This window comes from Bufo gargarizans, chromosome 2 (genome assembly GCF_014858855.1).
Source record: "Bufo gargarizans isolate SCDJY-AF-19 chromosome 2, ASM1485885v1, whole genome shotgun sequence".
Classification (NCBI taxonomy): domain Eukaryota; kingdom Metazoa; phylum Chordata; class Amphibia; order Anura; family Bufonidae; genus Bufo; species Bufo gargarizans.
Window position 1 is genome coordinate 12,537,870 of NC_058081.1, and position 23,127 is coordinate 12,560,996.

At 44.5% G+C, this 23,127-nt stretch overlaps 1 pseudogene; it reads left to right on the forward strand.

Moving 5' to 3' along the window:
• The first annotated feature begins 11,679 nt into the window (after nt 1–11,679).
• LOC122925445 lies at nt 11,680–21,414 on the forward strand (annotated as a pseudogene).
• The last annotated feature ends 1,713 nt before the right edge of the window (nt 21,415–23,127 follow it).

A 23,127-nucleotide genomic window follows, 5' to 3' on the forward strand; every position in this document is an offset into this window, starting at 1 on the left:
CCTCTTATTGCTACTTGTCCCAACTTTTTTGGGATTTGTTGAGACCGTGAAAATTTGAATCAACATATTTCTCCTTTAAAATTATACATTTACTCGGATTAAACGTTTGATCTGTCACCTACGTTCTATTACAAATAAAATATTGACATTTGCCATCTCCACATCATTGCATTCAGTTTTTATTCACAATTTGTTTAGTGTCCCAACTATTTTGGAATCCGGTTTGTACAAAATACTGATTAAGGTTCAATTTTTTTACACCCACTGAGAGGGAGGACAAACTGAACTACTATAGAGACATCCTATGTAGACAGTTGGTGGCTGCCTATCTGCGCCATCGTCCATACTCTCTCAGGGCTGACCGGGGGGGCCTCTCTGTGCTCCCGTTCCACTGCCATGGCTACTGGGGAGGGGTGGGGGGCAGGAGCAGTACCAGCTCTATCAGCAGCAGTCTGTCCAAAGTCGCTGATGAACAGCTTTCTTTACCCGCCTAGTGAAAAAAAAAATACTCACCAGCAGCAGCATCTAGACCTGGAGCAGAACCTGAACCAGCAGGTGGTGGCATACTTGGAGTGCACCCTGCCAGCTGTAATTGAAAATCCGCTGTACTACTCGGCAGCCAAACTGGATTTGTGGCCACAACTGGCCGAGTTTTCCAGGGAAAAGCTGTCCTGCCCAGCCTGTAGTGTGGCATCAGAGAGGGTGTTTAGTGCAGCAGGGTGCATAGTTACCCCAAGAATAACTCGCCTGTCCACCCAAAATGTGGAGAGACTGACATTTGTCAAGATGAATCATGTGTGGATCGGCCACAGATTTCTACCCAGCAATTCCTGATACATCAGACTAGATCATCCATGGTGCCACACTAACACTTTGACAAAAGAGATCGGTTTCTTCTGGCTACATGACTCACTATTCTGATGCTGCCACCCGCCTGATGCTGTACATCTGATGCCAAGTGCTCCTTCTTTCACCCACCATCTTCAGAGGGTACTGGTATTGCCTCCCACCTCCACAATCTGTTGATTTGCCACTCTGTGGCATCCTCATGATGCTTCCACCTCCAAACTATGTCACCTTGCCACTCTGTGGCCTCCTGATGCTGCTGCCACCTCCACACTATGTCACCTTGCCACTCTGTGGTCTCCTCATGCTGCTGCCACCTCCACACTATGACACCTTGCCACTCTCTAGCCTCCTGATGCTGCTGCCACCTCCACACTATCTCACCTTGCCACTCTCTGGCCTCCTGATGCTGCTGCCACCTCCACACTATTTTACCTTGCCACTCTGCAACCTCCCGATGCTGCCGCCAACGCCAGACTCTGTAATTCTGCCACTCTGTGGTCTGCTCATGCTGATGCCACCTCCACACTCTGTAATTGTGCCACTCTGCGGCCTCCTAATGCTTCTGCCACCTCCAGACTGTGTCATTGTGCTACTATATGGTCTCCCCATGCTGCTGCCACCTCCAGACTCTGTCATTGTGCCACTCTGCGGCTTTATGAAGCTGCCGCCACCTACAGCTGCTGCCACCTCCAGACTGTGTCATTGTGCCACTCTGTGGTCTCCTCATGCTGCTGCCACCTCCACACTGTCATTTTGCCACTCTGTGGCCTCTTCATGCTGCTTTTACCTCACCACTATGCCATAGGGCCACTCTGTGTACTCCTCATGCGGTTCCTACCCTCCCCACTTCATGACTGGTCCACTTTTTTGCCTTCTGGCCTGGCTGACATCATAATTTATTTGACCCTTCTTCTGATCTGTCAGAAGGAAGGAAAAAGGAGACGCACAACGGATCCTGACTGTTTAGCAGCTGTAAGGCCTGCATTGTCCCATCAGAATTGGCTTGTGATTTGGTAGCCAAAAGCAGGAGTGGGTACAAAACACAGAAGACATGCAAATATTCCATTCACGAGTCATCTCTGTTTTGGATCCACTCCTGTTTTTTTTTGTCATTAGCGATACTGATGGATTACTGGCCAAATGCTGACCAAGTGTCACGACCGCTAGCAGCAGTCGTGTCGCACCAGACGGAGGGGAAGGGGGACCCTTATCTACGGATGGGAAATAGAACGGCCACCCCTGACTAACCCTAAGCTGGCACCTGTCTGCCCTGATACCCTAGACGGGGTGTGAACCCGTGCAGTGAGCAGGATGCCTAAACCCTCAGTCACCCTAACAAGACTAGACTGGGGAAAGGCAGATGGGAGCACTAGTCACCATCACTCATGTCTAGGAGAACAACAGGGGAAGACAGCAACAAGCAAACAATCTACAGCAGAGATAGACTTATCCAGTCACGAGCAGAGAAGGTGATCCCAATAACGACAGTCCACGCCAGACAAGAGCTCCACAGCAATACCGTCAAACGATCTCCTTCAAAGGTCAGAATAGCACTGGAAGTAAGGACTATATCTGGCAATGACTGCAAGTGAAACTGAAACTAATATTGTAGCTGGGAGTGGCAGACAGGACTCACCTGAGAAGGATGCCTACAAACTCCCAGTCAGGACAAAAAGGTTCACAAGGCAATACCCGGATGACATACCCTGAACCACGGAGCAAACTCACAAGCTATCGCGAGTAGCAAGTCGCTGCGACCTTCTCCTCCCAGACCTGTCTGGATCAGTCACAGTCGTGACACTAAGTGAAGGCGTATGCTCCACAGACAGGATTCGTTTTTTGTGGGTTATTGTTCTGACAGATCAGAGGAAGGGCAAAATAATCAATGATCACAAACTTACTGCTGACACCCTCTCCGCTCTGTCAGGGAGGCTCTACTTGTATAAGTGTTTACTAGAACAGGTTCTGTAGACATCAATGTGGAAACAGCTGACGACGGTATAAAAGGAGTGTGCTTCTTCTTGGCGCTAACATCGACCTGTTAGACACAGTTCACACTTAAGCTATCTGTGACTGCCTAAATAAGTGAAGTGTGCAGTGATTCTAAGAGCGACGCCTGTCATCTGCATGTCATACTGACTCACAGTATTATATCACTACCACAGCAGACTCCCTATGTGTGTTACTGCAAGGCACAGTGTTCTACACCACTTTACAGGCTCTCTGCAGCCATGAAATATCCGTTTTTTAATGTGATTTGCCGCAAATATATTCGGATCGAATGCAATTTTCCCCCAAAAAAATTCAGCGAACTGGCGAATAGAATTTTTGAAAAAATCTCTAGTTGTGATGTTAGCCCTAACCTCAGATGGCCTAGCAGAACCTTTGGTTCAACTGCAATATTACCTTAATGTACTGACACTCTCTGGGAGAGTCATAAACCTCTGGTATGATGTGATTGTTGTTGCAAAAACTGAGCTGAAAGACAAGGGAATGCACCCTAGGAATATGCATTGCTCAAAAAAATAACGAAAAACTTAAACCGCTTTCTGGTTACTATTGATTAGTGTTTATGTAAAGGAGAGTTCACATCCCCGTGAGGTGGGATGGATTATCTTGGCAAAGGAGAAGTGCTCACTAACACAGATTTAGAAAGATTTGTGAGCAATATTTGAGAGTAATGGGTCTTTTGTGTATGTAGAAAATGTTTCAAATCTTTGAGTTCAGCTCATGCAAAATGGGAGCAAAACCAAAAGTGTTAAGTTTATATTTTTGCTCAGTGTATAATACAGATAGTCAGAGTAGGTTATATCCTGATATAGTGGAGCTGATAGGTTCTGCTGTCCATACACACATGCTACAGACATAGTGCTGTGATGTCACAACAATACTTAGTGCACCAATCAGTAATATGTAGTCAGACCTGCTAAAATGTGAAGTTGCACGTATTGCGTCAAAATATGCGCATCATTAACCACTTAAGGACCACAGGTTTATATCCCCCTAGTGACCAGGCCCTTTTTTACAAATCGGCACTTCACAACTTTTACGGTTAATTGCTTGGTCATGCAACTTGGCTCCCAAATGAATTTTACCTCCTTTTCTTCTCACAAATACAGCTTTCTTTTGGTGGTATTTGATTGCTGCTGGGATTTTTCATTTTTCTAATATTAATCAAAATACACCGCAATTTTCTCAAAAAAGTGTATTTTTAACTTTCTCTGGTTAAATTGTTTAAATATAATTACATTTCTATACAAGTTTATGTCAGAACTTATTGTGCTACATGTCTTTGATAAAAAAAAAAATCCAATAAGTGTATATTTATTGGTTTGCGCAAAAGTTATAGCGTTTACAAACTATGGTACAAAAATGTGAATTTCCGCATTTTGAAGCAGCTCTGACTTTCTGAGCACCTGTCATGTTTCTTGAGGTGCTAGAATGCCAGGATAGTATAAATACCCCCCAATGACCCAATTTTAGAAATAAGACACCCCAAAGTATTCGGAGAGGGGCATGGTGAGTTTATGTATGATTTAATTTGTTTTCACAAGTTAGCGGAAAATTACACTTTCTGAGGAAAAAAAAAAAAGTTTTGATTTCTGCTAACTTCTGGCAAAAAAAAAAAAAAAAAAAATCTCCCACGGACTCACTATGCCCCTCAGTGAATACGTTGGGGTGTCTACTTTCCGAAATGGGGTCATTTGTGGGGTGTGTTTACTGTTCTGGCATTTTGGGCGGGGCTAAATTGTGAGCAACCCGGTAAAGCCTAAAGGTACTCGTTGGACTTTCGGCCCCGTTGCGCACCTAGGCTGTAAAAAAAGTGTCACACATGTGGTATCGCCGTACTCAGGAGAAGTAGGGCAATGTTTTTTGGGTTGTATTTTTACATATAGCCTTGCTGGGTGAGAGAAATATCTCTGTAAATTGACAACTTTGTATAAAAAATGGAAAAAGTTGTCATTTACAGAGTTATTTCTCTGTAAGGGGCCCAAATTCCAATGAGTACCTTCAGGGCTGTTTCACACGAGCGGATGCCGTGCGTGGCATCCGCTCCGTGACTGACAGCCAAGACCCGATGCGGACTGCAGAAGCACGGAGCATTAACATGACTGATAATGCTCCATGCCTCTCTGTGATCTCTTCACTACGAAATCACAGTGAGATAAAGTTGTCACTGTGATTTTGTAGTAAAGAGGTCACAGAGAGGCACGGAGCATTATCAGTCATGTTAATGCTCCGTGCCTCTGCAGTCTGCATCGGGTCTTGGCTGTCATTCACGGAGCGGATGCCACGCACGGCATCCGCTCGTGTGAAACAGCCCTTAGGATTTCACAGGGCATTTTTTACGCATTTGGATTCCAGACTTCTTCTCACGCTTTAGGGCCCCTAAAATGCCCGGGCAGTATAAATACCCCACATGAGACCCCATTTTGGAAAGAAGACACCCCAAGGTATTCCATGAGGGGCATGGCGAGTTCATGTAAAATTAAATTTTTGGGCACAAGTTAGTGGAATATGAGACTTTGTAAGAAAAAAAAAAGAAAAAAAGAAAAAAATCTTTTTCCGCTAACTGGTGCCAAAAAAAATTATCTTCTATGCACATGTGTGGCACTTTTTTGCAGCCTAGGTACGCAAATAGGGCCCAAATTCCAATGAGTACCTTTTAGGAGGGCATTTTTAGACATTTGGATTCCAGACTTCTTTAGGGCCACTAAAATGCCAGGGCAGTATAAATACCCCACATGTGACCCCATTTTGGAAAGAAGACACCCCAAGGTATTCCGTGAGGGGCATGGCGAGTTCATAGAAGATTTTTTTTTTTGGCACAAGTTAGCGGAAATTGATATTTTTCTTTTTTTCTCACAAAGTCTCCCTTTCCGCTAACTTGTGACAAAAAGTTCAATCTTTTATGGACTCAATATGCCCCTCAGCGAATACCTTAGGGTGTCTTCTTTCCAAAATGGGGTCATTTGTGGGGTGTTTGTACTGCCCTGGCATTTGAGGGTCTCCACAATCATTACATGTATGGCCAGCATTAGGAGTTTCTGCTATTCTCCTTATATTGAGCATACAGGTAATGAGATTTTTTTTTCCATTCAGCCTCTGGGCTGAAAGAAAAAATGAACGGTACAGATTTCTTCATTCGCATCGATCAATGTGGATGAAAAAATTTCTGCAAAAAAATTTGCAAAAAAAAAAATAAGGGGAATGGCGTCTGCCAGGACATAGGAGCTCCGCCCAACATCCAAACCCACTTCAGCTCGTATGCCCTGGCAAACCCGATTTCTCCATTCACATCAATCGATGTGGGTGAATAAATCATTGCCAGAATTTTTTTATTTTTTTTTATAAAAAATGTTTGCCAAAGTAAACGTATCTTTTTTACTGCAGAGGAGATATCTCGTTTTGCAGAGCCACATACACCGACTTTGTGTAATCTGACAGCAGCGCAATGCTTCTGTCAGAATGCACATCAGTGCTGCAGCTGCTTGATCGCTTGGTCCACCTAGAAGGTAAAAAAAAACACACAAAAAAAAACTGCCCGCAACGCAATAAATTTTGTAACGTCAACGTCTATAAACTTTATATAATATTTGAAACAGAACACTAACTTTTTTGCTTACCTGTGATTTTTTTTTTTTTACCTTTAGAGGACAAACCTCTCCTTCCCCATGGGACAATGTGCAAAGCGCAAATCGCCCAGAGATGTGGCGAAGTACATTATGCACTTTGTCCCAGGTGAAAGGAGAGGTTTGTAGCAGCTCTGTGTGAAAGGGCCCTAAGACCCCTGTGTGCCTGTCCTGTGTCACGCAATCCCTACACTAATAGTGTACCTGTGTGTGGTACTTGCGGAAACACTCCCCTATGCATAGGGCAGGCTGGTCAGGACAGTCAGGACAAAAAAAGGTGGTGTCACGCCTTATTCCACCCCTGCTACAGACACATCTTTTTCTTGGGGAATGGTGAGTTGGGGTACCAGGATAGACACTCGGGAAGTGTCTGCCCACTAACTACTTCAGGGACTTGGGGCACGGACCCTCCTGGATACAGGAGTTCCGAAATGATCTCTTCCTGGAATTTTAGGAAGGATCCTGTTCTCCCAGCCTTACTGTAGAGAACAAAACTATTGTATGCAGCCAATTGAATTAAATAAACAGACACCCTCTTATACCAGCGTCTGGTGCGGCGGGACACTAAATAGGGAGCCAACATCTGGTCATTGAAGTCCACCCCTCCCATGTGAAGGTTATAGTCGTGGACAGAGAGGGGTTTCTCAATGATTTCAGTTGCCCTTTCAATTTGTACAGTCGTGTCTGCGTGAATGGTGGACAGAAGGTAAACGTCCCTCTTGTCTCTCCACTTCACCGCGAGCAGTTCTTGGTCACACAAGGCAGCCCTCTCCCCCCGTGCAAGTCGGGTATTAATGAGCCGTTGGGGGAAGCCCGGCGACTAGATTGTGCGGTGCCACAGCATTGAATTCCGACTATATGTAAGTGCCGAAAAAGGGCCACGCTTGTGTAAAAATTGTCCAAGGAAAAGTGGTACCCCTTGTGGAGTAAGGGTGACACCAAGTCCCAGACAATCTTGCCACTGCTCCCCAGGTAGTCAGGACATCCGACCTGCTCCAGTTTTGAGTCTTTTCCCTCATAGACCCTAAAACGATATGTATAGCCTGTGGCCCTTTCACAGAGCTTATACAGTTTGACCCCATACCGGGCGCGCTTGCTGGGGATGTACTTTTTGATGCCAAGGCGACCGGTAAAATGTACAAGGGACTCGTCTATCTGGTTGGGGGTATACACATCTGCAAACCTGGATGACAAATGGATTATGAAGGGCCGAATTTTGTGGAGCCGGTCATAAGCAGGGAGGCCTCTTGGATGACAGGTTTTATTGTCAGTAAAATGCATAAAGCGCATGATGCCCTCAAAAGGTGCCCTGGACATAGCAGCAGAGAACATGGGCATGTAATGTATTGGGTCTTTAGACCAATAGGACCGCAATACATTTTTTTTTGTTAGACCCATGCTGAGGATAAGGCCCAAAAATATTTTAAATTCGGAAACTGTGACTGGTTTACACCGGAAAGGCTGGGCATAGAAGCTTTCCGGATTGGCGGTTATATACTGTGTTGCATAGCAGTTGGTTTCTGCCACAACTAAGTCATAGAGATCCGCGGTGAAGAACAGCTCAAAAAACTTGAGGGCTGATCCTAAATGAGCTGTCTCCAGACTGGGCGGTGAAAGGGGGCAATACGGGTGCGGCGGAAGCAGGGGAGAGCCAATTTGGGTTTGCCAGCACCTCTGGGAGACTAAGGGCTCTACGTGCCTGTGAGCGTGGTGGCTGCGATGGGGGAGTTACTGCATGTGCCACCGTACCAGCTTGAACTGCCCTTCTGGTGCTCGCCACTTCACCAGGGAATACGGCAGTGCTGGTAGAAGGTCCAGGATGTGCTGCGCTGCTGGTGTATGCCGCACCATAAAAAAGATCAGCGCTAGCACCACTCTGCTGCTAATGAGGCTCATCACGCGGGGTATGCAGAATACCGACATGGGATCGGGTACGCCTGACCATAGCAGGGACCTCAACCTCGCCATCTTCCCTAGCGGTTAGAGTGCCACTGCTGTCTACAGGCTCATATTCTGAACCACTTGATTCAGTGGGTGAGGCGTCCCCATCGCTTTCATCCATCACGGCCAGAATCCTGTAGGCCTCTTCAGTGGAATACCCCTTTGACATTTTGAGCTCACTAAATTTAGAGGGTATTCCTCTGAGACTACCCAGGAAAAAGAGCAAACCTACCTAGTAAAAAGGAGTGCTTGCAAAAGTAAAGCTGCGATCGCTAATAAAGATCCAGAAATCTCAAAAGTGATCTTTATAGTTCTGCAGCAATTTTACGGTGTTTTTGAAGTGATCAGAAAAAAAAAAAATTCTGTCACTGTGGTGGGGCGAACTGAACGCAAGTGTGCGCACAAGATCAGGCCTGATCGGGCGAACACTGCGTTTTTTGTAGAGCCTAAGGTGACCCTAATGTACTGATATAGATCTGATTGCGATCAGTCTTGATCACTTACAGATACTCTATAGTACTAGTGCTGATTAGCAACAGCGATGACGCTAATCAGCGACTAATCACTGCGACTGCGGTGGGCTGGGCTCTAAACTACCTAGCAAGTAGCTAACTACCTAGCGGTGATAAGGGACCCTTACAGGGGGGTGATCAATGACAGGGGGGTGATCAGGGAGTCTAATATGGGGTGATCAGGGGTTAATAAGGGGTTAATAAGTGACAGGGTGGTGTAATGTGTGTGTGTGTGTGTGGTGATTGGTGCTACTTACAGAGCTGCCTATGTCCTCTGGTGGTCGATCCAAGCAAAAGGGACCACCAGAGGAACAGGTAGCAGATATATCAGACGCTATTTACAAAATAGCATCTGACATACCCATTTCATTGGTTATTTTAAAAATCTACAGCCTGCCAGCCAATGATCGCTGCTGGCAGGCTGTAGTTGAACTTGTGAACTGCGCGATCCTGTGAACGCGCGCTCCTGTGACCGCGCGTTCACTGGAAATCTCGGGTCTCACGAGATGATGCCAATAGGCGTCGTAGAGCCCTGAGAGCGCTGCCGCCCAGACGCCTATCGGCGTTACGTGTGCGGCAAGTGGTTAATTGCTGATTTTTGCAATCGCGAATATATTGGAGCACTCTATCTGCATATAAAGCTATTGTAATGTTCTGCCGTGCCAACCATTTTCTCCAGTCTCAGGAAACTTCAAGCAGCTTAAAAAATGTAGCAAAAGTGACCCCCGCCTGTATTGTGCGCGTAATATGCACATATTACATTGACCATTTTCGCAATCAAGAATATAATTACAAATTCTCAAATTTGCTAATTTATGACTAATATTCTCAAAAATATTCACAAAATATTGCGAATTTGAATATCGCCTCTGCCACTTATCACTAGTTAATAACACATAGTGTTAATAAAAAATAAAAATAAAAAAAAACAATGGCTCTTTGGGACTAATCATTCAAAAATTATTCCTTAATAGGGGGGAGATCTCTGCCACTGTTTGTAAATACACATGTTAATGTCAAAAGAAACAGTGGCTTTCTCTGCACAAGCGCCAAAAGATTATGACTAGAGGTGGGACATCGAATCCACAAATCCCTCGAATCTTGCTGGATTTGTGGGATTCGTGGACTCGAATCCCGACTTTCGATAACAGGATTCGTTGTCGACGAATCCCGTCATCGAATAATCGGCCGATTTGTTGCTATGTGAGAGGGCGGTTTACTTTGACTTTAAATCAGCGCATCTTTATTACCTTATAATGAAGCTCCATTAACAGGCAGAGCGGGCAGCAGCGTTATGTCACTTACTCACGTGACTCGCCTGCTCCGCCTGCTTCATTCATAAAGTGGGCAGAGCAGGCGTGTCAACAGAGAGAGTGACGTTACCCTGCCGCCCGCTCTGCCTGTTACTGGAGCGTCATTGTAAGGTAATAAAGATGCGCTGAACCTGATTAAAAGTTAACCACCTCAGCCCCGCTAGCTGAAACCCCCTTCATGACCAGAGCACTTTTTACACTTCTGCACTACACCCCTTTCACCGTTTATCGCTCGGTCATGCAACTTACCACCCAAATGAATTTTACCTCCTTTTCTTCTCACTAATGGAGCTTTCATTTGGTGGTATTTTATTGCTGCTGACATTTTTACTTTTTTTGTTATTAATCGAAATGTAACGATTTTTTTGCAAAAAAATGACATTTTTCACTTTCAGCTGTAAAATTTTGCAAAAAAAACGACATCCATATATAAATTTTTCACTAAATTTATAGTTCTACATGTCTTTGATAAAAAAAAAAATGTTTGGGCAAAAAAAAAATGGTTTGGGTAAAAGTTATAGCGTTTACAAACTATGGTACAAAAATGTGAATTTCCGCTTTTTGAAGCAGCTCTGACTTTCTGAGCACCTGTCATGATTCCTGAGGTTCTACAATGCCCAAACAGTAGAAAACCCCCACAAATGACCCCATTTCGGAAAGTAGACACCCTAAGGTATTCGCTGATGGGCATAGTGAGTTCATAGAACTTTTTATTTTTTGTCACAAGTTAGCGGAAAATGATGATTATTTTTTATTTTTATTTTTTTCTTACAAAGTCTTATATTCCACTAACTTGCGACAAAAAATAAAAAATTCTAGGAACTCGCCATGCCCCTCACGGAATACCTTGGGGTGTCTTCTTTCCAAAATGGGGTCACTTGTGGGGAAGTTATACTGCCCTGGCAATTTAGGGGCCCAAATGTGTGAGAAGAACTTTGCAATCAAAATGTGTAAAAAATGACCGGTGAAATCCGAAAGGTGCACTTTGGAATATGTGCCCCTTTGCCCACCTTGGCTGCAAAAAAGTGTCACACATCTGGTATCGCCGTACTCAGGAGAAGTTGGGGAATGTGTTTTGGGGTGTCATTTTACATATACCCATGCTGGGTGAGAGAAATATCTTGGCAAAAGACAACTTTTCCAATTTTTTTATACAAAGTTGGCATTTGACCAAGATATTCAGAAAAATGACCAGACGTTTCGGCCTGTCAAGTCCTTATTCAGCGGTCTTAAATCTAGAAAATAATGTATATTTGGTATAAGTCACATGGTATATGTATCAGGATCTTGGTTTGACGAGAAAGATTATATAGAGAGAATTTACTATATACATATATTGAACATAGGGGAAAGAATATATACAATGAGCATATTCTAAAAACAATTGACAGCTTGTTGTGAACCGAGAGTGAACACATTGATGCCAGCAATATGGTTGAAACAAGTATACCTGAAAAGATGCTGTAAGTAAAAAGGAATGTATGCTATAGGTTCCAGTGTCATAAATGCACCTGCGGGGTGTTGCCCAATGTAAAACACATAAGTCAATGTGACCAAATATGCGGGATAAGTGATCCACCTAATGGGTCATGTGGTCATGTGGAATAATATCTATATATATGTGGTCAATGCCTTATGTAGTCCATTGGGCAGATCCCCTGGGTGGAGAACCATTAAAACACACAGTAAGTACAATGACTGACATAACCTGAGTAGCCTGGGTAACCTTATCGAGTCTAGAGGAACATCATCTTAAACATCATAATCTAGGGAATGAACATAGGGTAAGAGTCCTGTGATTACCTTGAGATGCTGTCTTACAGCTGTGTGCACTGGATGCACCTGATGGACGCTGGCTGTGCGCTTTTTATGGTGGTGGTGGGCGCCATTGCTATGCCGATCACATGGTGCGTCTGGATCACATGACGCTGGTGGAACGCACGTGCGTTCCACCTGCGTATCAGGTGCGCAGGCCAGCCGTCCAGTACGTACTGTTGCGCATGCGCGAGTCGCTCAGGCCGTGCATCTATTGTGTTGTCTGGGGGCGGGGATGAAAGAAAGGCTTAAATAAATGCCCATCGGTATGTGGACCTGTCAGTAGTGCGGGCCCAATCTATATGTGATTAATAAATATCAGTGGTATGTATAATAGATGTCAATTAATCTGTGGTAGTTCCGATGATTGGGATGAATAGGCACATAAGAACCATCAGCAATACATAACATAACATTCCATAATATTTTGTATAATGATCAGTAATGGAGACCTGTTGATATATGGATAATCTATAGTATCCCTGTCGTAATGAGTGATGGATAGGGTGGAAGAAAAAAGGAAAAAGGGAAAAGGGAAACAAGGGGGGGAAAGGGAAAAAAAGGGGGGGAAAAAAGGGGGGGGGAAGGGAAAAAAGGGGGGAAAAGGGGGAAAAAGGGGGGGGGAATGGGGGGGGAGAGGGGAAGGGAGGGGAAAGGGGGGGAAGGCAGGAAAGGGGGGGAGATTTTCTCACCCTCGCAAGTCGTGATTTCAACGGGTCTGCAAAGGAAAATGAAGATGTTGTTAATTACATGTAAAACCAATAATCTTTACAGTTACAATAGACATTGATAGAAAAATCGCATTCCCGGTTGAGGCCGTGTGGTGAAAGAGTTCCGAGTGTGTGGATCCAGTATGCCTCTCTTTGTTTTAGATGCGTAATCCGGTTGCCGCCGCGTCTTGGATGATCGATTTGCTCTAATACTTGGAAGCACAATTGGGATACCTGATGTTTTTTTCCGCTAAAGTGGTGTGGGACAGGTAGCAACGTGTGTCCGAGTCTAATGGTGGATTTGTGTTTACTTACTCGATCGCGTACATGTTGTGTTGTCTCTCCCACATACGCCAAGCCGCATGGGCACTTCAATACATAGACTACAAAACTGGATTCACACGTGAAGAAACCCTTGATCTGGTATAGTCGTCCAGTTCTTGGGTGGGTAACATGTTCGCCTCTAATGACGCTTGAACATTGCGCACAATGTAAACAAGAGAATGTTCCTTGTCGTTGGCTTTTCAGAAAAGTTTGTTTAGGTAGCTTGGTGAGGCTCCCTATATCGGCCTTGACCAATTTGTCTCTGACGTTGTGGGGTCTCTTATAGCAAGTAAGTGGGGGTTCACTAAATTCCGAGATGTTGGGATATGCTTTAGAAAGTACCGACCAATGTTTCCTCAATGCCTGATGGATTTTGGCGGCCAGGGGGTGGTATGTTGTTACGCAGGCTAATCTTTTATTTTCTTTTTTGCATAGTTGGGCTCCCTCGGTGATGTTATTCAATGTGGAATCTAGGAGAGTCTGTGGATAACCTCTTGTTTGAAATTCTTCTTTCATTTCTTTGAGTCTAACTGTTTTCACATTCGTGTCAGTGACAATGCGGTTGACCCGTACAAACTGGGATTTGGGAAGAGAGTTTTTTGTGGCCCTGGGGTGACAACTGTTATAATGTAAAAGGCTGTTACGGTCGGTTGGTTTGTTATAGAGATCTAATGTTATATTGCCTGCTGGATCGAGTTTGACTGTTGTGTCTAGGAAACTTATTTCCTCCTGGCTTGTCTGCATGGTGAAACATAATTCTGGATAGACAGCATTAAGATCCTGTACAAACTCCTCGATGGTGGTGATGGTGCCCCTCCATATGCAAAAAATGTCATCGATGAAGCGTAGCCACATTACTGAAAATTGATTAAACAAGGGGTGGGTGTATACGTGGTCCTCCTCAAAGGCTATCATGTAGGCGTTTGCATATGGTGGGGCCACATTGGATCCCATAACGGTACCCCTTTTCTGACTGTAGTATGTGTCACCAAACATAAAATAATTTTTTGTTAATATTATTGTCAATAGCTCGATGCAGAATTCCTGTTGTATCTGGTGGAGTTTGGAATGGGTGAACAACAATCTAGCTGTGGCCTGAATGCACTTTTCATGTTCAATTGATGTGTATAGACTGTTCACATTTAGAGTGATTAGTGTACAGTTGTGGGGGATCTGTGAATGGCACTGTTATAGGGGGATCTGTGGAATGACGCTGTTATGGGGAGGGGGATCTGTGTATGGCGCTGTTAAGAGGATCTGTGGATGGCGCTGTTATGGGGGGATCTGTGGATGGCGCTGTTATGGGGAGGGGGATCTGTGGATGGCGCTGTTATGGGGGATCAGTGAATGGCGCTGTTATAGGGGGATCTGTGGATGGCGCTATTATAGGGAGGGGGATCTGTGGATGGCGCTCTGTTTGGGGAAGGGGATCTGTGGATGGCGCTGTTATGGGGATCTGTGGATGGAGCTGTTATGGGGGGGATTTGTGCATAAGATGCTATATAGTGTCATCCATAGATCCCCCATAGCATGATCATCCACAGATCCCCTCCATAACAGTGTCATCCACAGATCCCACTCTCTATAACAGTGCCATCCACAGATCCCACTCTCTATAATAGTGTCATCCACAGATCCCCCATAATAGTGTCATCCACAGATCCCCCATAACAGTGTCATCCACAGATCCCCTCCATAACAGTGTCATCCACAGATCCCACTCTCTATAACAGTGCCATCCACAGATCCCCATAATAGTGTCATCCACAGATCCCCTCCATAACAGTGTCATCCACAGATCCCACTCTCTATAACAGTGCCATCCACAGATCCCCCATAATAGTGTCATCCACAGATCCCCCATAACAGTGTCATCCACAGATCCCCTCTATAACAGTGTCATCCACAGATCCCACTCTCTATAACAGTGCCATCCACAGATCCCCCATAATAGTGTCATCCACAGATCCCCCATAACAGTGTCATCCACAGATCCCCCATAACCGTGTCATCCACAGATCCCCCATAATAGTGTGTCATCTACAGATCACTTTGTTTCTTACACCGTTCACACAATTCTTATGTACAGGATTCGTAGGATTTGAGATTCGAAAGATTTAATATATTCGAGAACCTTTTCGGATTTGGATTTAAAAAAAGATTATGGCCTAACAGGAGGGAGATCTCTGTCACTGTTTATCAATACACATGTTAATGTCAGAAGAAACAGTGACTTGTTCTGCACAAGCGCCAAAAGATTATGACCTAACAGGGGTAGACTGCCTGCCCGTATTTATAACTGCACAGTTCTTAAATGGATTGTCTCACTTCAGCAATTGGCATATATCATGTAGAAAAAGTTAATACAAGGCACTTATTAATGTATTGTGATTGTCCATATTGCCTTCTTTGCTGGCTTCATTCATTTTTTATTTCATTACAGAATGCTTGTTTCAAGGGGTTACACTCACTCTAACATCCAGCAGCGGTGGCCATGCTTGAACACTATAGGAGAAAGTGTTGACTCTCCACACAACAGCTTCTGTCCCAGTCACCTTGTATCTGTACTGCAACAGTGGCCCTGACCTCTGGAAACAAGCAATGTATAATGCAATAGAAAAGTGAATCAGGCCAGCAAAGGAGACAATATGGACAATAGTAGGTGCCCTGTATTAGCTGTATGTCTATGATATATTTGCTGAAGTGAGATTACCCCTTTAATTCTAAAAAGAAACTGTGCATTGTACTGAAAGAACCTGGAAGAATTCCCCCTTTAATTTGGGAGCAGCAGCAGAACAGTGCGGGTGTGCAAAGGGGAGGGTATGTAGGGGTAATTGTGGCAGTAATAGCAGTGGCAGCAACAGCAGCACAGCATGGAACAGACAGAACAGGAGTAAATGTGTGCACAGCTGTTTTGGGGTAGTAGTAGTAGTAGTAGTAGTAGTACCAGTAGTAGTAGTAGTAGTACCAGTAGTTGTACCAACAGGAAGTAGCAGTTATGGCAGTGGCAGCAGCAGCCATACCGTAAGGACATGATGGTAGGCTGGCAGACAATGGCAGTAGAATATTGGGTCACTTTCTTCAATGGCAGATATATTCATCGGTCTCAGTCGGAGGTGTGTGAAAATCCTCACAAATTTTTGCCGTATTTATTTTTATAAAAGTGATATATATACAGTCATCATTAGAGATGAGCGAATCGGAGCTGCCAAAGTGGAATTCGATTCGCACCGAAGTCAAATTTCCTTGCGCTTCGTGGTAACGAATCACATTTTTTCCTAAAATGGCTGCTGCACGTGTGAGGACATGGAGAAAGGAACTCTGGTAAGGCGGGATCACCCAGATTGACATGTATGCATACAGCCAATCAGCAGCCAGCCAGCCCTGTGATGTCATAGCCCTATAAATAGCGGCAGCCATCATAGATTCTGCCATTTACCAGTGTATTTAGTGCAGGAACAGACGTCAGCAGGCGCTAGGGACAGTGGTAGAAAAAACTATTTAATTGTGCAGAAAAAGGTGATTTGCCAGTGCAGGGAAAGATTATTCAAGGTGTAGGGAAAGGATAGGGAGGAATCATTCCACAGCATTTATGTAGAACAGGGTTCAGTAGGGGAGGTTACAGCCTGGGTAATAGGAACAATCCTATTACACCTTGCTGCACTGACTGGGGATCCAAATCGCCATTATACAGCTCTGTAATTCCAGCAAACAGTTCTTATTGGGGTGCAAGTGCTGTGTGATACAGCCATTACCAGGGGTTATTACAAGGAAATATTTATACGTCTTATTTGCCCTTATGAGGTGCAGTTATATGTTCTAAAGCATTTTTTGGCTTGTATTAGTGGTAGGAAAAGGGATTTTTAGCCGTTGTGTGGTGAAGTGTGAAAATTACAGCTCCTTTTGTCGTGTATTAGTGGCAAAAGTAAAATATATTGTTATATAATGTATAAAGCTGAGTGCATGTGTGTGTTTCCGCTAGAGGAATCCGTACCGTCACATTTACAATCACAAAATTTGGCACACAGGTACATCAGGTGTCCAGGAAGGTTTTAGACCGGGTCTCAGCTCTCTAGGACGTACCGTTCCTGAGATATTCACAAAAATTGCATTAGCCAATAGAAGCCTGGTCACATGACCCTTATCAGCCAATAGAAGCTCGCAGGTCCTCCAGCCTCCACATACACAGTTTTACTCCAGGTTTCCATAACAACCCAGCCATTTATCTTCACTGCTGTAGGAGAGCTTTAAAGGAAATCTGTCACCAGGATAATCGCTATTGAAGTAAAGCTATGCCCTAATAGCACTTAGTACCTTATTTCAAGATGTGCCTTTGTTCCAGCAATAGATGTTTTTATCCTCTGAAAATACCGTTTATTTAGTATGCAAATGAGCCAGTAAGGTGCCCAGAGGGGCGTCACTCTTGCAGAAAGGAGCCCATACACGCCCCCCCGCCACAATGTGTCCACACTCAAAAGACTTAAAACCCCACCCCAGGTCCCACGAAGACACATCCCTGATCTAGTTAGGTCACGCCCCTACCACTTCTGAGCCGACAGAGATTTAAAAAATGAAGGTAAAAATCAACTACTGTTAGTTGCAGGGGTCGGAGGGAGGGTAACTTTCTCCCTGCAGCTTACACTCTGACAGCACAGTGCTGCTGTCTTACAGTGTGCTGTTCAATAGACCACGCCCCCTCCCACTCCTCAGACTGAGATTGAAAAAATGAAATTAAAAATCAACATCTAGGTCCCGCTAAACCACGCCCAGATCTGGCTAGGCCACGCCACCTCCCACTCCTGAGCCGAAGGGGATTGAAAAAATGAAGGTAAAAATCAATTTCTGTCAGCTGCAGTGGTGGGAGGGAGGGTGACTTTCTCCCTGCAGCTCACACTCAGACAGTATAGTGCTGCTGTCTTAGAGTGAGCTGTTCAAAAGGACACGCACCCGATCCAGTATAGGCCACTGTTAAGGGGCCCCTGTGGAGGTCACTGTCAAGGGGGTGGTATGCTGTGAAAGTCACCGTTAAAGGGGAAGCCTGTTGTAAAGGTCAAAGTTAAGGGGGTGGGCTGCTGTGGAGGTCCAATTTTAAGGGACGGGCCACTGTGTGGGGGGTCAGTGTTAAGGGGTGGGTGCTGTGGAGGTCACTGTTTTGGGGGCAGGGTGCTGTAGATGTCACTGTTATAGTTGATAGTGTTGATATCTTTTAACGACACACACAAACATTAAATGAAATAGATTAAATTTACCCGAGCGAAGCCGGCTCCTTCAGTCTGTTCTAAAGCCATTTTTGCTATGTATTAGTGGCAAAACCAAAATATATTTGCCGGTCAGCGGTGCAGTTACCGTATATGTTTTAAAGCCTTTTGTGGCGTGTATTACCGTAAAAAGAAAAAATATATTTGCCGCTCAGCGGTTCAGTTATCTGTGGTAAAGCCTATATTGCCGTGTATTAGTGGCAAACCAAAAGTATATTTTCCAGTCAGCGGTGCAGTTATATGATTGAAAGCTTTGTGTAGTGTAAAAATTTAAATAAATGAGGGCCTATTGCCGTTCAGCGGTGCAGTTATATGTGGTAAATCCCTTTTTGTGGTCTGGACCAAATTACTTTTTTGGAGAAACTTGATGGGTGATTGGAGCATTTCTTTCATTGGTGACATTTTTTATGTGGAATAGGCTAATTTTTGGAAAATTGATGGGTGACTTCACATCTTCTTTTGCTATATGGACTGAATTACGTAGTCGTGAATTTTTTTTACGTGAAACAGGCTTTTTTGGGAGGGAAATTAATGGGTGATTAGAGACTTTCTTTTGTATGAAGCGAAATCCATCACCCTGTAATTGGTGATTTTTTTTTTATTGTAAACATGCTGATTCCTTCTTCTATCTGTCCACACTATGTCCACAGTCTAGCAGCCAGGTACTGGATATAAGAACTTCTTACTTGTAATCAGCAACCCACAGGGTGGTCTCCCTAATGGCAGGCAAAAACCTCTGCTCCACTCTTTGTACAGGATGCTTTCCTAAACTCTGTTCCACAATGTCCATAGAGGAATGTGGTAATAGACAACCACACGTATTGTCGTCCAGCTGTGTACAAGCGCTTTTAGTCTTCTCCCGGTCACTGGTGTTTGTGGAGCCCATGAGTTAATGCTGCTTCTCTCTCCACTAGACTGACTCTATATCCATAAGCAACTCTGGTCTGTGCTAGGCAGCTGTAAGGCTGGTTTACGTGCTCCCTCAGCCTGGCCACAGCCAAGGGGCTAAAATGCTAAAATGGCAGCTACACCTCCTCACACAAAACTAGCTTCCTTCCTGCTCTTCCACCTTTCTCCCTTGTATTAGCAAACCCTCTTATATATACTGTATATATAAAAGTGGTGGCAGCACCGCCTAGGGGTGAATAGATGTAATGAGACTCTCCTCTAAAACAGCCTCTTATAAGGAATTTACAGTTTACACAGCAATACATTGACATGATATATACAGAAGTTTGAAGTGCCCACGACCATAACTGAGTGGGACACTATAAATATCTCCAACTATGCCCCTCTCAAATACATTATTTTCATGTAGAGATCTAAGAATTATGTTGGAGGCATGTAGTGAATGCAAGCCATGTGCGACCCCTCTCATCAATCTCACACTGTTCTGCACCTGGTTTTCCTGGGCAAACAGAGTCACACAGGGGAGCAACCGCTCCATGTCCTTCATAAATAAATCAAATCCTGGCTTTCTCTGCGAAAACTCTAAATCGGAACCATGGTGACCGACAACGGGAAGAACATGGTGTCGGCGCTGCGTCAAGAAGGGTTGAGCCATGCGCCCTGCATGGCACACGTGTTCAATTTGTTTGTCAAGCGGTACCTAAAGTCTTCCACCCATCTCCAAGACATCGTAAAAATGGCAAGGAAACTGTATGCACTTCAGCCAGTCGTACACAGCAAAACACACCCTCCTTGAGCAGTAGCGGCAGAACGGCATCCCCCAACATAGGCTGATGCGACGTTTCCACCCATTGGAATTCCACCCTCCATAGGTTGGACCGACTATACGAACAGAGAAATGCCATCAACGGTTTCTTGATGATCCAAACGGACAGATGTACTTCCCTGTGTAACTTAGATGTCTGCCAGTGGCAGCTCATGCGTGACACCTGCCGTTTGCTCAGGCCCTTGAAGAAGGCCACATTACTTGTCAGTCGCAAGGACTACGGGATGAACAACATCATTCCACTGCTTCATGTCCTGGAATAGATGCTGGTAAATCTGGTAGGTCAGGGGACTAGAGACTGTTTGATACATTTGTCTGTCAAGATCTCTGTTTACAGTCAGTGAACGGGAACATAATTTATAGCAAGGATATGCAAACACCTACCAATGGGGTGTTAACCCCAGAAGTAGGTTATCAGCATGAAGGAGCAGTCATTTTTACAGCTCGTGGTATCCTCCCGGAAGCTTGACCTCTGCACGTCGATGGTCTGCATTGCGAAGCTTGTCTAAAAGAAAAATCCCGCAGTGCACCCTCTTGGAGGAAACTCTTGATCCAGCACAGGCTGCCTTGCTCCTTCAAAAACAATGGACTCTCTACAGCATAACACCAATGTATTATTTCTCATACACCAGACTGAAAGAGTATTCCAAGCACCTGTCTGCCCACATAGCTGCTGAGAAGCAGAAGGGTCTTGCCATTGAAGTGGGCTCAGAGCTGAACTTAAAAGCCAAATTTTCCTGTTTACCTGAACTCAAAGGAAAGGACAGAGATCAACTGTTTGTGCTCATACAGATTTCATCCAAGCCTCCACTCACCAAGGCAATCACAGAAGACCAGTTGTGTGGACAGGTTGGTTCTGCGGGACGTACAAAGAGGATGATCTATTGGAGGTGTTACCAGAGATAATTACTTCCCTCCCACTCTTCCTGTATAACGGCTCTGAGGCGCTCATGGCTATCGTAGGGACGTGGTTCCAAAGAAACTTTGACTGTTGTTTTGGTCAGCTGGTGATCAGTTCTCAGGACCTTATGTGGACCGTGTATGACGTGTCTGGAACAGTGTCGGCCACATAGCTTGTTTTCTATGTGGCCTTCGAACCTCGCATGGACATGTCTTATCCTATCCACGCAGAGACTTCAAGACTTTATGAAATTATATTCATAAATCAAAGGACGAGATCACGTTGGAGGAAATGAACAATGTAATCCAATGTCTTTATTTGCATTTCTTCAGACACTTTAGAATCTACTTATCAGCAACCCAGCTCGTCAAGGTGACGGCATCTGTGGCATCAGCGCATTGTGAAGAAAAAGTTCCTCAGTAAGGACTACAGTGTTGGACTGGGGTACCTAGAACCTACCAGTAAAATGTATTATGGGTGCCCACCGTACAAATACATTCAAATGTAATACAAAATCTAACATGCTAAAAAAATGTTTTTTTATATGAATATAGGCTGTTTGAGGTGCTGTAATTTGAATATATGTATGTAGTGCAGTAAGTCTAATTACAGTGTTATGTGCCACTTGTGCAGGGGTTAGGAGACTAGGGGCCCACCTTGCTCAGGGACCCACCGGGGGATTATCCTGTATCCCTGTGGGCCAGTCCGAGCCTGAGGACTTCCTAATCCAAATGCTGGGATTCATCGCGGACAATAACATCCAGGATTGAACACATGGACGACTCTCATCTCGGACATTGTCCACAATGTTTGGGACCCCCCGGACGTCTTAGACATGATCCCTGTAGTGCTTACTACATGTTATACCACTTCTTACCGTTCTGTTACAGTGGCTGTGAGACCTGCACAGGCTTATTTTAAATAAGTGGGTACAAAACACAGAAGACATGAAAATATTCTATTCACGTGTTATCTCTGTTTTGGATCCACTCCTGTTTTTTGGGCATTAGCAATACTGATGGATTACTGACCAAATGCTGACCCAGTGAATGCGGATTCTCCACAGACAGGATCCGTTTTTTGGGGGGTTATTGCTCTGAGGGATCAGAGGAAGGGCAAAATAATCTGTGACGTCAACACAAACCTACTGCTGACACCCTCTCCACTCTGTTAGGGGGGCTCTACTTGTATAAGCATTTAATAGAACAGGTTCTGTAGACATCTATGTGGAATCATCTGACGACTGTGTAAAGGGAGTGCGCTTCTTCTTGACGCTAACATCGACCTGTAAGGCTGAGTTCATACTTGAGTTATATGGTCAGTTTTGGCCCCATGACTGCCAAAAAGGTGAATTATGCAGTGATTCTAAGAGTGACGCCTGTCATCTGCATGTCATATGGACTCATATGGAGTCTTATTTCACTACCATAGCAGACTCCCTATGCATGTTACTGCAAGGCACAGTGTTCTACACCACTATAAAGGCTATCTGCAGCCAGGAAATAGCCATTTTATAAAGCGATTTGCCACAAATATATTTGGATCAAACCAAATTTCCCCCCAAAAATTTGGCGAAAAGGCAAATAAAATTTTTGAAAAATGTGCTAATCTCTAGTCATCATTATAGATGATACTGAACTGGTTGCTGCTGTAGTTCCTGCTGGTTGTGGTAGTGGAGATGGTAGGAAGTAGATGAATCTCCAGGGGATGGAGAGGGCCTCCTGGTCAGACATGCTGGCAGAAGGTGGCTACTCACTGAAAGTTGTGGCAACATGTGTACATGGTGTATCCTGGTAAAAAAGCATTTTGATAGCGAGGGTCTAAAAGCATGGCTATCAAGTAATCATCAGACTGCTTTATGTGAATAATACACCTGTCAGTATCTAAGCAAGCAAGCAAGCATACAGCTCGCCATGCTCGCCAGTGTGTCTGAGGACCCAGTTTTTTAAAGCACCCCCTCACACAGATAATTAATTAATTAATCATCATGGCCAGTGTCATCATTATTAGTCTCATCCTCCTGCACAAGTTTGTATCATCCTCCTTCTCCTCCTCCTGTGGTAGCTCTTCATTCTCATCCTTCACTTCCTCCTCCATGGTACTTTGTTCAGTGTGGGTCCCCAATAGCTACAGGTA